Genomic DNA, 15,028 nt, shown 5'->3' with positions numbered 1-15,028 from the left:
ACACTTCTATCACCCCATATATTCCCAGATTTCCCATGATGATTAAAAAATGCACAAAAATTAAAATAATGATGAAAATAAATCCTCTCTTGCAGAAGTCTAGTACTGCTCAGAATTAGGTCTCTGAACCACGTTCGTGTTCAATATTCTTCACTTAGGTGGCCTAGGTTGTGTGTTAAGTCTGGTGACATCTTTAGTGAACTCTTTCTAATGTCCCCAACAAAAGTGTCATTAAGAGGGCTGCCTTTAATGACCTCCAGCAAGAAATGATGTTTCAAAGGTGAGAAGTTTCCATTAAATAGATGAGCATTCAATTTAGTCACCCCCACATAAGTGTCTGATACCATGTGAGATGCCCAAAATTATCTAAGTTGTCCACACTGGGCTGGCACATATGACACAGAAGTTATGAAGTGGTAACAGGAATTTTAATGGGCTGTAAAGTATCCCAGATGATATTAGATACTTTTCTGGAGGCAGATAGAATCCATGATCCCTCATATATATATTTATGTATGTGTATGCACCCAGTGTCACTAGTTATTTGAAGTTATTATCTAACTACCAACCTGTGTGATGGGACAACCTGAATTTAAAAAAATATTTTACTTCAGGCTGCTTAAGTTTGAAAACATTAACCTCAATTGTCCAATGAATGATACAAATAGTGAACATAGGTGTGATATCCATTAATACTCATTAATGTTGGCATGCATGGAAAATGCTAACTTGTAGAGATTCCCTTTATATGGAAGATTATTTTTTGCATCACTTCAGTAAAAAATATGTTCTGTAAGCAAGTCAGGAGTAAATCACCCTTACTTAGCAGTTATTGAAAAAATCGCCAACATTAGTTGCTATTACCTAATGTAGACTTTTTGGGTGGCTTTTTTTTTTTTTTTTTTCTTTTTAACAGTAAAATGTTTCTGGCTGCAATTTTGTAAAGGTTTGGGTGGCACATTTCAGTCACATAGGGGAAAATCTCACATATAGACATAGTGTAAAAACAGACTATTTGGCTTAGGTTTTTGGGTGCTTTATTTTTGTTTGTACATCTGTATATTTTCCAGAATATCAGAATTTTAAATGGTCATTTGTTCCACTTGAAAGGTAGAAGAAAAGAAGACTTGCTATAGCAGGCTGAATGGATAAATATCCATGTTGTAATAAAGAGGGTTCTACTGCATAAATGTCCACATCAGAATTATACATCCAAAGGATTTTCTTATAGCCAGACTAGAAAAATCACTATTTCCAGGACATGATTCATCATGTTAATAAGTGAAATAAATCACACTTTAAAAATGTGTTTCTCTCCATTGACTGCAAAAGTGTTTAAATTACTATATCAGACAGAATTATTTAAGCTGGATAAGATGCATCTCTACCCTTTAAGAAATGTCTAGAAGGAACTGGCCCAACAAGCATTTATTTCCAATAAATATGACAGGAATTTCATTTAGAATATAAGTCCAAGGCTCAAATATGCATTGAACAAAAAACAATTTCCCTGTTCTGAAATCAAAAACTCTTATGATATTCAGAAAGTGGATAATTTGGAGCTTTCAAATGACAGGCAAAGGAAGCAAAAGATATCTTTTTATTAACCTAGAAGGAGAAAAAGTGTTCAGAAAATTACAGCTGCAGCTCCTGGTTACCTAAATTTTTAGATATCTTATATTTGAGGGATAAGGGAGCAATTTAATATAGTAACCTACAAGATATATCTATATAATTAGACTTCACAAACTTTCAGTGCATGAAATAAGATTATTTACAAATAGGATTGCTGCAATCAATGGGCATCATTATTCCAGGCCCTTGGTTGGGAAGAGATAAACTGGAGAAAAGCAGGCACCTCCCTCAAGGTGGGTCATCTCAGCCAAATGTAAGCATACGAAAAATCACCTGCTTGAAATGCATTGTTTTCCTCTTTGATTTATAAAGGTGTCAATGAGAATAACCAGATTTAGGCACCTAAATTAGTAGAAATACCAACAATGAAATGTAGGAAAATGCCAATCATATTATCTATCTGAAACGGTAAACCCAGTTGACTTGCTTATAGACTTATCCACGTTAACATTTATCTCACAAGTAGTTTACACCAAACTACATATTCTTTGACAGCTCTATATATATAGACAATTAAAGAGATTTATTTTATGTGATCAAATTCAAGTTCTGAAATAACATTCATTGTACAGATAATGTAGGTGAATTTCTTGTTTTTATGAAAGTTCAGAGTTATGCACAAAGTGCAAAAGCACCAGATGAATTGTTCATTTCATTATAAACTGTGAATGTTTAGCGCCTTCTAAAATCACAGACCATATTCTTTGCTCTTTAAAATCAGATGCTTATTTTTTTATTCCATTTTTCAAAATTGTGGCTATGTTTTACATAACACATTTTTATGAAATATATGTGTCCAGAACCTTGCAGAAGAGTGTATGTCAGGATTCTGCTGGAATGAGATTAGAAACTGCACAAGCTTTTATAAATGTATTTTCTATGTCACATACTTAACATATTTTTGGTTATGTTTAGTTGACTTTAGGAAACTAACTCAGAGTTCTTAAAAAATTTATAAAGAAAATCAAATCAAGATTTTGGTTTAAAGAAATTAAAGAATAACCTTTATTTGCTTGACTGCTATCATTCTCCTCTTCCCTCCTATAAAGCAACCAAAAAAAAACCAAAACAAAAAAACCAAAAACAACCCAAAAAAAAAAAGAACCCTGGATAAGTTCTAAGTCCTTTTTAATTTCAGTGTACATTCAATAATTTATATTGTCATACATTATGGTTATTTGTAAAATTAGAATTAGAGGAAGAGCTGCAACCAAACTGACATAGAAATAACTGTTATGCACAGATTGCAGGTCATCACTAATTGGGGAAATAAAAACTAATTTTTTCTAGAATGGTCTAGTAAACACAAAGTGTCAGCAGACTTATGCTAATGGTGGCTCATTCTTTAACTAAAATGCTTCTGCCTTCACCTTGCATACAAAAAAAGATTATGTATGAGATTATGGCTGCTTACTTTGAGGAAGAGACTGGAAAATGAGGTCTGAGTCCTTAACGCAAGAGGAACATTGTTAAAGTAAGAATGATGTGGTTAACAGCATGTCACAAATATAAACTCTCCAGTGCTGTCATATGAGCATGCAACTGTTTGCAGATGTATTATAGGAGTTTTTGCATCAAATGGATCCAGTCAGAAGTTTTGGAGCTTTAGTCAAAAACAAAATCAGTATTGAAGAAATATGTTGGGATGTTGACATATGAGTTTACTTAGTATAGAAAAGGAGTACAGAGCAAAATAAGCGTACAGTGTTTTGGAATGTAAGACAATAAATACATTAAAAATGTATAAATATGGTTGTAAATACATTCAATTAAGCTGTCCTAAGTTTTGCAATATTTGCAGAGCAGTTTACTGAATGTTATGCTTTTACCATGGTTCCGTTATGTCTTGGACATATATGTATAGAATGCAAGTGAAGACAATAGAGCACAATGTTAAACTCTTAACCTTTGTTTGGCACAAATTGTTTCTAAAAATTTGAATATTGAAAATGTCACTGTGCAAAAATAAACATGCCTGTTTTTATGTGTTGCAGAGGTGATTCTTTTAAATGAATATGGTAACACAATTAGGGGTTCAGCTTGAATATTTTAAACTTGCCCATACACAGTTTCACTCATGTAGATCCAAAGGGCAAGAATTTTAAGACTCTGATAAATATTATTATTTGTTGTTTATCCTTTTCTTAAGTCACACTATTAAGAATATAATGGGATGAGAACGTCATTAAAAATTCAGACTTTGGAAACAACAAATGAATTTATTCCCCTCAAAAAGAAAAAGAAGTCTATGTGCAGAGCTATGTGATTTAAGTAGAGTAAGAGCACGAACTACAAGTGAGTCTTATATGCTGTTTAATATGATCAATGAGAAAATAAATTTTCACTGAAAAGAAATGTACCTGTTCAGGCAAAACAGATTTCTTGAGTCACATGTGTTTGAAGAGTTTTCTTGAATCACATATATTTTAGTGTCCAAAATGTTAACCTGGGATATAAAATAAATCTCTGTTATAAGACTTTGGAGTAATTAATATTTCTTTGATCTGCCTGCAGATTCCAGATTTGTTCTGAATTTATCTTAGAGTGAGATCCAGCTGCACTTTACTGTCTGGGTAGACATTTCAGATTGACTGAGATTCAATCAATTTTTTTTCCCAGTTTTCATATGTCATTTGGGAGAATCATGTATTTTCTCTTTTTTAAATCCATTCCCCATTCTGTGAAAAATGGATCATATTATATACTTAAAATGCACAGGATTTATGAGAAGATACACTAAAATATGTTGAAGATATGAGAGGGATGCATGACAAGTTGAAAATTCTGCCAAAGTCAAATTTGAATAGAGATTCCTGGAGCGGAAAGAATGCATGTACTACAATTTTCATTAAGTAATTTCAAACTCCTTGGAGAGACAAATACTTTAGACATGAGTGCACCAATAAGCACGAATTTTGAATAACTGATATCAGGCTTTCTGTGGTGGACAGTTTAAATGCAGAAACTTTGCTGAGAATGTACTTCTCTTTAACATTTATCTTAACCTATTTTGGATGAGGGTTGAAGTGTCAAAATTCTTTTTTATATGAGATGCTAGAAAATATTTAAGCAAGAAATTCTTTTTTGTGATCAGCTGAGTTTAACTTTGGATACAATGAACCTTTGACATATAATTTACTTTTCCCATGGTCTTAAGATTTCTCCTCAGTAATATACAATCAAACAATGGGTAATTATTTATGATTCAAATTAATGAAAAGGAGGTTGTCAAAACCCATCATATATTCTATGTCATATTAATTCATGAAACTTTTGATCTGGCAATAGAGTACATGGCCAAAACTGTCTGACCTGTTGACATAACTTTCCAAAAGAAATACAGGGATCTTGAGCCCTGATCACTGTACTTTAGATCATAAACAAGATAATATAAAAATGTTCTTAGAATGAAAAAAATTCTCTAATAGGAGCAGAGGTTTTATTTGTTAAACAGAGATATTGAATTATTTAATACTTTATGGTGCAAGATTCAATTTTGAATCATCATATGAAAATGTCAGACCTCTGAAGAAATTCCATCTATGTTTTCTTACTACTTACTCTTTTATGCATACTTTTCTCCTTGTTTTTACCCATGTTTCATCCTACTATCAATTCCAGCTTTCTGTTCCATTCATATAATTTTCTTCCTTTCAATAAATGCTGCTCTTTTGTGTTTCCCTTCTTTTCCCAATTTTCTTCTTATTGTAGCATTCTACCTAATCTCTGGGAACTTATTTTTTCTTACTGATTTTTCTTATCATGGGTTGCAATATCTCCTATGTCACTTTTAGCTGGACCTCATAGATTTGTTCTCCCTCTCAGTACTTTTCCTTCAAATTCCTCTATTTTTCTATGTGTGTACATATATATAACCTAGAAGTCCTGCTTGCATTTTCTTGAAAATTGTTATGTCACAGCCACCCATCCTTTAAAATTTTTTCCTTTTGTCCTATTACAAGCATTGGGAAATTATTTTTTGAGGATGAATTATTAGCAATAGTATATTGACCTACAAAAAAAAAAATTGCTAATCATACAGTCATAAATGTTTTGTTTTTCTTCATACCTTCTTTCATACTATAAATTTGTACACTCATGCTGCATAACACATTGCATAATTTGCTTGCCAGAAGGACTTCATATATGTAAAAAAACCCAGCTATTACTGTTAATTTTCCTCTGATAATTGTGTTCAATAAAACTGTGAGGAGTTGAACAGGGGGATTCAGATTCTACAAGGGATTCTTGTTAAGCACAGTGAAATTAAGAGCTAAAACCACTAGCTGCAAAGAGAGGTCAGGAAAAATTGGTAGCCAACTAAGAGAAAACAATTATTTACAGGGTCAGAATGGGCAGGAAATAATACATTTAGAGGAGTTAAAAAATGTAGAGAGAAAATAGAAAAAGATGCTTAAGCAGGAGAAGACTAAACTTATGGAATTACCTTTTAACAAAAATACTTAGAAGTAACTGAAAAATTGATTAATAAACTCCAAAGGACATAAACCCTACATTACTCCTTATATCAGATCATTTTGTCACATTTTGGCCAGGTCCCAAATTGTCCTGTGTGGACTCTGCAACTTCAAAAAGTAAGTTTTGGAAGTTTGGCAATAGGAGGTACCCAAAGCTGGTGCCATTCCTTGAAAATTGTAAATACAAATGAAGATTATCAATATTATAGCAGCTTTTCTAATAACATCCACATAGTTATCTTGTCCTCTTTTTACAACAATATATTATTTCTACTGAGAAAAAAGTGCAGAAATAAATCATGATGGTATCTTCATCCTCAATTTCCTTTGGCCCAAGGACTGTAAAAAGTGTTACTTTGTAAATTCATGATGCTACACTCTCTCTGTAGCCTCATGTTTAACTTTTACACTTGCTATACTCATCAGCCTTGCAGCTGGTACCCCAGCTATGATGAGGGGATTTCACAGAACACAACCTCCACATTGCTGCAAATGTGTCATTAGGCAGCAAAGAATGAGAGGTTCATTGAGCCAGAGAGAACATGAGCACCAGTGTGAGACTGAATATGACTTTCTAATCTATTAATCTGGGCATTCATCATACAAAATTTCTGGGGTTTAGCTCTGCATAAAATATTTCATATATTACATTTTGTAGTTTATGATCCTTTAACATTAAAAAGATATTAGGCAAAATACTCATCAATGAAATGTAGTCCTGGATCTTCCCATTTTCAGAATTTCCTCTCATCTAATTTAGGTAGCTCTAATCACTTATATGCTGATTGGCTATGTACCCTGCTTAGATTAGTTTAGATTCCTGATCCTGGGCAGTTTTAGCTACATGAGGTTGTGTTTACACTCTCTGTAGTTTTAGTCCTGCTTTACCTCTTAAAATTGCTTAGGGCAAATTGATGAAGATAAACTGAGATATTTAACTTCCAGGAGATTTACTAATGGAATTTCTAAATAATTTTAATACAGTCCCACAGACCTGCACTTCATCAGATGAAGTTCACTTATAACCAATACATATTTTATAAATCTATTCTTAAAAGATGACATAGCCCCTCCCTTCTCCCCCTACAGTTTCACTATGGATAGGAAGTTTAAAGTCCATATAGTATTTGGTAGCTAGACAATTTCTTAAGTGGAGAAGCACTGCAAAAAAATGGCAGCCTAACAACAAGAAGTCCTACTATGAATCCAAAGGAATTTCCAGAATTTTAAAGGTCCAAAGAAATAAAACTCTGGATAAATTTCTGAAGGCAAAGATGGCATCTTTGAAGCAATGGAAATAAATTTCCTTTGGACTTTATTCAAGCTAGAAGACAAGAATGTATTGTAGTGAGTATGCTTTTTTTGCACCACCTAACCAACAATACTAGGATCAGGAAATTGGTAAATCTCTAAAACTAAGAAAATTTGTTTGAACTATAAAACCTGGTTAGCAGGTTAAAAAAAAATAAAACATAGAAATTATTAACTTATTTTTATCAGAATCTGTGGTGGCACTTGTCTATAATGGCAGCCTGTGACCCATAGTGGGTCAAAGAATTAAGCAGCTGTAGGGGTTATTTTTCATTTTTGTTGTGTTTTATATAACCTAACTACCTGTGTTACCTACCTCTAATTACCTACCTCACTCAAGCAGATTTTACTTTTGTTGGTTTTAAAATATAGAAAATTAGTTTAGTTCAGAACATTAAATAACACAAAAATTGATGGGTTTTTTTTTTTTTTTTTTTTTTTTTTTTTTTTGATGGTATTATATTGCAAGTCAAAGATATTCATCAAACAGGCAAACATAAAAGAGAGGCTGTCTGACCACAGGCAGAGTTCTTCAGAGTCTGACAGATGCTTTCATCTGATGCCTCATACCATTACACCAAGATACATTTAGGGGATAAATTACAAAAACAAATACAAAGCTCAGCCTGCCTGAAACTGCCTTTGAAGAGTTTGACGAATCCCATGATTGTATAACATAAACACAATAGTGATCACTAAAATATCTCAGAATTGCCCTAGTATGACAGTAGAAAGATATCTAGAACTTCATTAAGCAACTAGGGCTTGTGTTGAACAAAGAGTTTATTCTAAACATCAAGAGGCTTCTGAGGCTGATATTATTGGTAAAATAAAGTAATAAAAAAATTCCTTTATGTGCCTCTAGTGTATAAGGAAGAATCAAATGAAGAGCTTTCTCTTGTATCAGAAAGAAAAACACAGGTTACCTGGTGGTAGTTGGGAACACATCATGACAGACTTCCAGTTGTTTTGAATGTTTCAAAAAGAATAAGAAAACTTTCCTGTAAGAAGGTGGGTTTATCTGCAGGATCCTTTTTCTAAGAATAGATAACTTATAAATGTTTATAATTTGTTTTAATTAAGACCATTCCACACAGTATTATATGTGTTGGCCTTTAATTTTATCTTTTTACTAAGTTATTAGAACACTCAATTCAGGATTTGGTTTTACAGTCAAGCATATTTTTTATCTGTTACAAATGTAACAATCTTTCACCCGTTTTCTTCTTTATCCCTGTAGTAATCTTCGTTTCATCCTATGATGGCTTAGTTTCTTTAATAAGATTTACAACATCATCTTAAAAAGTTCTGGAAATCAAGGTGCACTTTATTCTAAAAAGTCTTTCAAGGATTTCTAATTTATTTTTCCAGTGTGACTTCCTTTAAAATAATAGATATTGACTTTTCCTGATGTCTTTAAGCTAATAATTTTATTCTTTACCACAATTTCCAACAATCACAGTTATGTAAAACTCAGACATAATTGTGCGCAGATATTCATATCCCCCCAAATCTTAACTCTTGTGTTACTTTTCATATGTCTTTCCCAAAGGTAAATTAAAGCCAGTCTTATTATTTAACAACTTTGTATCTGGCTTCCTTTAACACTCAGGGGTGAATACCATTTGCTACTGGAAATCTGAGTATTTTATTTTATTGATTAGCACTTGGTCTATTCTGGTGACACCTGAGTTTAACGAAAGTTCTATCTCAGTAAAGGAAAAATTCAAAGTGACAAATTTCCAGAACTCCTCCATAAGAAATGTAAGCTACTAAAATAGCTCCTTTTTCTACAAATGTGGATTTTTTTAATAATTCTTGCTTTTTCTTTTATATCATTATCATCTGTGCCTATGGTAAAATCTTTTGTCATTCTTCTGGATGTGAACTTTTTTCTGTTAATAAGATTGAGGAAATATTTTCTGAAATTTTCTTCTGGCCATTTTCATTAAGGATTTATATTTGTCTATTTTGTTTTCTTTGTTTCATCATATCTTTTATCAGTTGAAGATTTCTTTTACTTTACACACATATCTCCTTTTTTTTCCCCAACAATTTAAATTTTCGGAGTTGGTTTTGATAGGTGGCAAATATTTCCATTGATGAGCCAGTGCAGTTTCTTTAATAATATGTTTCATTTCACTTTGGATAAAATGGTCATATTACATAACAGCTTCTCACTAATACATTACTAGGCCATTGCAAAGCCTTTTATGAAAATATTATTTTCTCCTTCTGTCACAAAAGGCTGATGAATGCCAGGACTAATACATGGTCCTTTATATGACCTTTGAGACATCTAAGAAATGTCAACAAAAAGTGGAAAAAAAGGTAATTTGTATATTCATTTCCTGAGATTTACTCAGTAGGATGTAAATTGTGAAGCTATATAGTAGAGTCTTTATGTCTATGTTACTCTTTTTATTGTGTGAAATTCTCCAGTAGCACTAGGAAGATACTGCTTTCTTCAAGTTGGTAAAATAAACATTTGAAAATATTGTATAGCATCAAGTATTTAATCTTTCACTTTTAAGCTTTACTTTCAGAAATGTAAAATGTATAATGTAAAACCTATGTGTCAGTCTATTGACATTAATCCTTGCAATAAGAATTTCCATTTCATAGGAAAATTTTCAGTAGCAGGTATGTTGCTTTCAAACGATGGAACATTGTAATGGTCACAATGGTTTCATAAACCCTTATATCAAAAAGCAGAAAGAATTTTACTTAATTTAAACAGAAATTATTAAAAATATGCCAACAATGTAAGATACACGGCTGAAGGCTTTTAAACCCTAATACAAGACAAATATTGTGGTATGACAACCTTTGCTATCAAAGTTAATAATGAATATTGAACAGGCTTCTAATGCATGAAATACACAATATATGAAATTTTCATCTCATTTTAGTCAGTTGCCTTGAACTAAGAAAAGAAAAATGTAAACTGAGAAAGACAAGCTCACTACTTATTCTGTGCATAAAAATGAGCTGGATGTGGTAAGTTTGATCATAATCTTTTCAATAAGTATGCTTACATAAAAACTCATAAGGCCATAAAGATGAGCTTGTATTTTTACAACTTCAAGACCAGGTTCTTAAAATGAACAATAAGATATCAGACAGGGATATATCTGAGACAAATATAAACAGAGAAAAATTCAAATGTCTCACTTTTCTTTTTTCAGAGAGTGTGTCTGGTAGATAAAAGAGAAGTCTTAGCATGAGAAGAGTTACTACATCTTGTTGCGGAAAGCATAGTAGATCTAGGAAAACAAGAATTCTTTCCGCTCCCTGTTTCCTTAAGACTATCTGAGTCTTCCTTGCAAGTTTGTGGTAAGTGCAGAGAGAAAAGAAATCATTATAGAAGTGTAGAAGTGACATTGAATTATCAGGAAATGTTGTTATTTGAAATATGAAATAAATTCCTTTTTTTAAAGACCTTTTATATATGTCAGCCATGGGACACTGGTATTTTATAGACCAAAAAAAGAAAGTTTAAGGAATAAATATAATAAAATACTTTAAATGTAAATTAAATTTTCATTAGTATGTGTGCTTGCCACTTATGTAATTCTATGATGAGACTGTTATTGAAAAAGAAAAATTACTGTGCTAAAAAATTAAATTAAATTATTTTATTAAATGATTGTTTTTCTCTCTACTCCTTAAACACCCCTCAGCAGATCACCCCTTTTCACAGTTCTCAGTCTTGTCCTCATGATTTCTCCTTTCCCCTCCTAGTTTTATCAGTCTTCAATTTCTTCAGTCCCTCCTTAACACGGAAGGAAAAGTTGCTGTATTCAAATTCCTTGTTATTTATATTCTCCTCTGAAACTCCATGTTCCACAATAATGCTCCCTTCTCTTCCTATTCCATTCTATAAAGTCTCTTCAGCTATATTTTAGCTTATTAATGTTAAGGCATGGAGGGAAACTATTCTTCAAAGCAAACTACTTTCTTAGGCTGAAAAGGAAGAAGTTATAAGAATATTTCATAGAATCTAGCCATACCTCAAGGCTGACTGATTTTTTGCATAAGGTGAACTAATTTAGATAGTTAGGGAAAGAGAAATGATACTAGAAATTTCTCTTTCTCTTTACTGTTCATAAGGAAAGTCTAATTAAATAGCTCAGAAACAGATGTGTGATGCATACAACTAAACTTTATTACGAGGGATACTGCATAAATGTCAACTTTTTCCTAAAAACAACATGGTGGCAATCTTTAATAATGAGATTTGTTAAATTTGACAGCAGATCTCTTGACTCAGAGCAGCTTCTGATTTCAGTCATTTACATTAATGAAAACTGACAGTCATAAAATTAGTCTCTAGAAATGTTCATACAGTAAGATAATGACTACTGGAAATTTCTGTGAAGTGATTTTTAAACTCATTCCTCCATGATTTATACCCAGTATTCCTTGATATTTCTTCCTCTTCCAAGTAATGAATGGCTCATCTTCTCCACATGGACAAGAAATGTTCCTGATGAAAAATTTTCCATAGCAACCAAGTGTATTATATGAGAATGGAGTATTTAAAATAATAGACATATAGCTTAAAAATAAAACTAGAATATAGTATAATTACATTTCCAAAACAGGAACATTGGCTTGTATCCCTTTGTTACACAAAGGAGGGAAAAGTTCCTTTTTCTTGTTGCAAGACAGACATTAAAGGACAGACTTTGCTGCATGGAAAACCTGAATTCATAGAGACATTCATGCAAGGAACAAAGCTGAATCCCATTGGGAAGAAAGAGGAAGGAAATTATTATGTCTAGGATTTTCAAGTGTAATCTTAAAAGATGCAGATGCATGAGATCCACATAGGTTCTGAAGAATCATGAAACCCTGTTTTACTCAAGGAAGAAGACACTGATTGGAAACAAAGTTTTCAGTTTCATAGTTTTGTCCCTCTTTGAAATTTTTGTTTAGACTGTGGTTACCCCAGCTTGAGTTTTCACTTGGAGAATTAAGATGGCAACCAGAGGGGGGGTATTTAAAGCAAGGCTACTCATCCTTAATGGTGAAATGGGAATGTTTTTATGTGAAACTGTTTGAAAAGCAGAGACAAAACTTCTATAATGGTACTGCAATAGTCTCAGGCATTCTCCCCTTTGCTGTCATATCATGGAGGCACATAAGACTAGAACCCTGAAAGTTTTGTACAACATAATACAGGAGCCTCTCCTGGATACTTCTTCAGTAAGAGCTTGAAATATTGGTCAGATGACCACTCTCTGAAAAGCCTGAAAAGTCAGAACAAATATGAACAAATATTATTTGGGATTGTTTTTAGTTTGCTAACATTGTCAAAGCAACCTCTAAGAGCAAAATGTTAAAATAAGTAAAGAAGTAATTTGTTTTCAGAATTCAAACACAGATCACAGAAATCATTTTCTAAGAGGAATGTAAGGGTTGGTAAGAAAAAAAAAAATAAAAAAAATATATACTTTCAACCAATTTAAAGTATTTCAGATTTGATAAATGTTTTTCCATAGCTATATCTTGGTGAGATGAGATTCACTTTTATTTTATAGATTTAGAAAATATCTATATGCAATTTTTATATTTGTTCATTTGTTTTGTGTAGAAGTACTCTTTATCCACATATATAAATACAAATATGGATGATACTTGCTCCAAGTTGCTGGATGAAATTTGAATAGATGTATTTGTACTTCCAGGGTAGTCTCACATGACTAGTTACCTCACTTTTGGGAGTGACCATGCACTAACATACACCATGTGATGAGTCTGAAAATAAAACTGCGGATTAATTTTCCGTGACACCTAACCTTATGAGATCTAGCAACAGAAAGTCATAAGTATTTTTAAAAGGATGGACTGTGTCTTTTGTTACAAAAATTTCTTACACAAATTTCATCAAGTTGTAGTCAATGTTTGTGTCCTAGGAATTGTTTTAAAGAAAATTTTCATTTTTGTTGTCTTTAATCTCAGAAACAAATGAACATAATTTGCTGGAAGATATTCTATGATCATCCATAAGCACTACATCTCACTTTTCTGGAAAATAATTTAATTTCATTCTATGATCTAAGGTTTCATCTAAAGATTGACTTTTTCTTCTTGGTCTTTGGTTTGGTAAATAAACTGATGGATTAGTATATACTGTGAAAAAGACTATGTATTTACAGTGCTATATTGTTTGAAATATCTTGGAATTCCATTAATCCAAATATATCAGGTAACTGTAATACCTTGTTCATCACGTACTTAATATCTGGCCATATTTTCCTAATTACACATATTCAATCTTTTCGGTTCACATACACAAAACATACAATAGTTTGATTAACTTGAGAACAACAATGCAAATTTCAGAATTTTTGAACTCCTAATTAATAAAATAATTTTTTAAATAATTTGTTGGGGGGGGAGATTGTTGTTTTTTTCCTGTCTGCCATCCTGAGGTAAGAGGTATCATCTATATCACACATTCTCTGAAGATTAATGAACTCAGGAAAAACACCCAAAGAAAAAGAAAAAATTGCTAATGTCAGATAGGAATTCTATAATTCTCTGTGACTCAGAGAAAAGTAAATTGTGGTACTTACACTGAAGTGTGTACAAGTCTTTCAAAAGTTGTATGAAATAAGAAAACTGTCAGAGTAATATACTTCTCAACATTAATACCTTCTTCAGTTATGATTGTGTTAATTTTGTGAATTTTTCTGTCACTTCTGTACGTATTATTCTCAGTAAGTGCTCAGAAGGAATTCCATAGGAGGATAGCTCACAAATATATATTTTTAAAATAAAAAATAGTGAAACAAGTGCAACCTCAGTAGAAGGACTGCTTGCAGCTCTGTCCTCATCTCCCTTCATTTGCTGCCACATAAATTTTCTTATATTTACATTTTATTACCTTTGTCCTTCATCTCTGTAGAGGAGCACATTCTCTGTTAATAAGGAGTAAAAATTGAACACAGTTCCCGTGAGTTCCTGATTGTCCTGGGCATAGCCCTTCATATAAATGTGGATTTAATACTGCTGCAGTTCACTGAACATCCAAAAAGATAAATGTTCCCTACATAGACTGCTGTGATGACTTTGACATTGCTGGACATATATTTCCACAGGAGTGACATTCACTCAGGAGACAAAAGAAGGATTAAACATTATAATTGTACTTTGACAAGAACATATGACTTCTGGGATGGATTAATATTCCTGTGGAGGATTTTACTACTATGTCTGACAATACTGCCTCATGAACTTTTATTCTGGGTGCCTTCTTTCCTTTGCAGAAAAATGATGCATGAAGTGCTCTGAGGAAACCTTTATCTTTATTCTAAGCAAAATATACTGCAAATTTATGAAAGGTTATCCAGACCTTTCCACTGCTAGCAGAATTTGGTCATCTCATCTGCCCTTACAGCAAGTCAGAGATTTTTGCTTTTTATCCTGAGTGACCTCTTCTTCTGCCTATTAATCTCAGGTAAGCATCAAAGCTTTCAGATACAACAACTGGAAAAGAAACCTCTCATCACAGAGCAATGCGCCCACACCCATGCTTCAGGTCTGTTTGAAGGAGATGCTTTGAGAGTCATACACTGAAAGAAAAAGATCATTTC

The sequence above is a fragment of the Passer montanus genome, unplaced genomic scaffold (assembly GCF_014805655.1).
Source record: "Passer montanus isolate IOZ18808 unplaced genomic scaffold, ASM1480565v1 scaffold30, whole genome shotgun sequence".
Classification (NCBI taxonomy): domain Eukaryota; kingdom Metazoa; phylum Chordata; class Aves; order Passeriformes; family Passeridae; genus Passer; species Passer montanus.
This window is presented reverse-complemented; position numbering follows the sequence as displayed.